Source organism: Elaeis guineensis, chromosome 14 (genome assembly GCF_000442705.2).
Source record: "Elaeis guineensis isolate ETL-2024a chromosome 14, EG11, whole genome shotgun sequence".
NCBI lineage: Eukaryota > Viridiplantae > Streptophyta > Magnoliopsida > Arecales > Arecaceae > Elaeis > Elaeis guineensis.
This window is the reverse complement of record NC_026006.2, coordinates 66,582,847-66,586,739: the sequence shown is the minus strand read 5'-3', so window position 1 is coordinate 66,586,739 and position 3,893 is coordinate 66,582,847.

Sequence of the window (3,893 nt, the reverse complement as noted above, 5' to 3'; positions counted from 1 at the left end):
GTATATATATATTTTTTGTGAGAAGAGCAATTTCTATACTTGTACATGTTTTGTTGGTTGATGCAGAGATTGTTTGGCTGCTTTTATATAATATAATTATTGAAGATTTGGTACCAGTTGGCTCTGATACTACTTATTGAGATTCTGGTACTACTTGTTGTGGCACTCTCATTAGTTGTTATGGCAGAAAGAAAGAAGAAATAAAAATAAAACATAATTAAATACGTGGACTAGATCAAGATCTACTTTCATAGACATGCAAAGATTTCAATATGAAAGAGAAAATAAGTACAAGGGGAGAACACGCACTCTCTGTAATAACCCAGAATTAAAAAAAAAAAAAAAACAGAGGAGGAGGAAGACTCCTAACCGGAGTCTTCTTCCTCTCCGTTTATGATGAAATCGACCGATAGAGTCCGATCAGAGGTAGAAAATCTCCCCTATAAAACCCTCCTTCCCTCCCTTATGTCTCTGCAATTGGTTTTGGAGAGATTTTTAAGAAATTGAGGGATTTTTCCAAGAGGATCCGCGGGTTCTTAGATGGGAAAAAGGGGTTCGTCGGAGCTCTTCTCAACCGTCGGAGCAAGGTAACCCCTCCCCATCTTCCTCTCCCTCTTCCCTTTCTCCTCTGGCCCAAAGTCTCGCCGCCGGCCACCGTCTTCGCCGAAAAATCATGAACAAGAAATCCCTGTTTTTCGATCTCTTTTTGATTCTCGCCGGCCGAACCTTGCCACCGCCGACCGTCCCTTGCTCCACCGCCGCCTCCACCTGTTGCCGAATCTCCGACCAAGCCACCGGAGCCCGAGCCTCTAAGGGGGGGGACCTCACGGTCTTCTCCTATTTCAGCCAAGGGAGGCCGCGGGAAGAAAAGAAGAAGGAAGAAGAAGAAAAGAAGAAGAAGAAAAGAAAAAGGAAAAAGAAAAAGAAAAGAAAAAGGAAAAAGAAAAAAAAAAAAAAAAGAAAAAGAAAAAGAGAAAAATAAAAATAAAAATAAAATAAAATAAAATAAAAGAAGAAGAAGAGAGAAAAATTTTCTCTCTCTCCTCTCTCTACCTTCTCTTCTCTCTCTAGATTCTCTCTCTAGACTTTTCTCTCTCTTTGTGGATTTTGTCTCTCTAGGATCTTTTCTTCTTCTCTGATTGTATCATGAACCCTAGAATAAACTTGAAGATGAAAATAAGATGATTTGAGATTGCTCCGAAATTCGTGGGTAGATCTGATCCCAGTTTGATCCTATTCGAAATTTATAACACTTGATTCATATTGAGTCACCTTGATAGGACCTCTGATGATCTCGATCATGAGTGCCTCATCGGAAGGATGCAAAGATTTCTCTCTCTACTTTCTCTCTCTAAATTTTTCTCTCTTCATGGATTTTCTCTCTCTAAAAGTCTTATGGATCAGTGGAGGATCTAGATACTTAGATAAATCCTAATTTTGATTAATCCTAAGAGAGGTCCTCAATCTGTGTTATTAGGATCGATTATCGATAATTTTCTCATATATGATCTTTATACTTGATCAGGGTTATGAAGAGATGATTGTTTGCAAATGATATGAGTGGAATATTTTGTTAAAGAATTCATAAATCAAAGAAGAACATTGATTTTTGTGCTTGGATCAGTCACCGGTAAAGGTAAGAATCCTGTACATGATCATCATTATATATTTATTTTATCGTTGGTTTTATCTCATTGATTTTGCATCGTTGGATTTGAGATCGATGAATTTGTTATATCTGAGATATTGTTATTTATTTATGTGATTTTGAGCATGAGTATGCTATATCAATACAAATGTATCAGCGATTGATGGCATGATTATATGTGTATGACATATTTATTACATTGCAAAATTTGAATTGATTAATGAAGTCAAATATTATAATTTCATGAAAATGAAAAGAAAGAGAAATATGGTTTGGACTGGCCTTGTCATGTGGAATAGCTTGCCAGGAGCTTATGCCTGGGACAGCCCCCACAGGCTTATGTGTGGAAGAATATGATCCGAGAAAGATCATGAAAAATCTGATCCGAGAAAGATCATGAATGATTTGATCCGAGAAAGATCATGGCCACTTTGATCCGAAAAAAATCATGAATATTTCGATCGAGAAGATCACAGAAATCGATCCGAATAAAAGATCGTCGCATGATCCTGGTAGTCCAAAGCCAAAGCCAAAGCCAAAGCTAAAGCTAAAGCGAAAAAGAAAAGGATTACAGATGATGTGATAATAGAAGAAAATGGAAAGATAAGACATGAAAAATCGTTGAATAAAATTGTTTCACTTATTTAACATATGATGATGCATCTCTTTTGATAAACAGATAATCAATAAATGTTTGCAGTATTCTGGATAGTGAACATCGACTTTTATGTGTTATTGCTTATCTTATTTTTAGATTATATTATTATATTGGTGTGATATGGAAATTCTTACTGGGCTGAAAAGCTCACACCCCTTCATCTTTCTTTTCTTCTCAGAGTTACAGGATGCTTATGATTGGCTATGATCTGGATTTACGGGTGAGCAGAAGGATAAATAGAGTGTCATAGTATCTGATCAGAAAATTGAAGGAATTTAAATTGTAATTATGCAAGATTTTACGAATTATTGTTGAAATTAATTGTTATGGATGTTAAGGTTGTAGTGATTTAATTTGGCCTTGCATATTCTTTAGGGCTTGCTCTAAGGAGTGTGCGGCCATCACGTATCCGACCCGGGTGTTGGGTTCGGGGCGTGACAGAATGGTATCAGAGCCATGTTATGATCATTGGAGATTATGATATAAATGATTAGGATGTGATAGAATAATATCAAAGCTTAGGTTTAAGATCACTAGAGATTATGAAGAGATATTAAAATTTATGTAAGATCAGTAGGATGTGACAGAGTGGCATTTGAGCTTAGAGCTTAGGTTATGTTTATTCGGAGACAATGATACAAGTGATTAGGATATGACAAAACAGTACTAGAGCCCAAGTTTAAGGTCACTAAGGATTGTCATATAAGTGATATCAAAACTTTGGGATTATAATCACTAAAGTATGATTGATAATATCAGAGTTTAGGATTTTGATCATTAAAGGTATGATAGAATGATATTAGAGTTTAGGTTATGATCATTAGAAAATATGATTTAAGTGGTATTTGAGTTTAAGGTTATAATTATTCAGAATTGTAATTCTAGTGATATCTGAACTTAGGTTATGATCATGAGGAACATGATAGATATAAAAGAGAAGATTCAATATTTAGATTTCGAATCAATAGATATTAAGATGAAAATTTATGCATAAGTGGCATATGTTATCTATAATAAAATTGACGAGTTATATCTTAGATTTCAATTAGTAAGGTTGACCTAAGTATGAAAGGAGTTGACCTTGGAATAAAGTGGGAGTATTGATAAGTTATGTTGAGTATACTAGAGGATTTTGGAATGTAAAATTTATATGATTGAAGATCATGATAATTTTTTTAATTTCGATGATAATTGTCTGAGCATTATGAATTTAGACTTATCAAAGAAAGTTAATTAGGGTATGGTCTAAGAAGAAATTACATCATATGAGAGAGAAATATTTTTGAATACTGAACCTATAAGAGGTCATATATGAAACCCAATCTTAGATGAAATATATATATATATATACTTAAATTTTATTATGAGAATATGAGATACACATCTTGGTGAAATTTTTGGTTACTCAAAATATCATATTATGAATATGATTCCTTGATCTTTCAAGTTGCATTGAATTTTAAGTCAATAGTTTATTTTTCTAAGTGGATCAAAAGTATTTTGATATTGTTGTTAAATTAAAGAAGAAAATTTATTTTGTCAAAGTATGATATACAGGTTATGATGAAATCCTTAATAATTCGTATT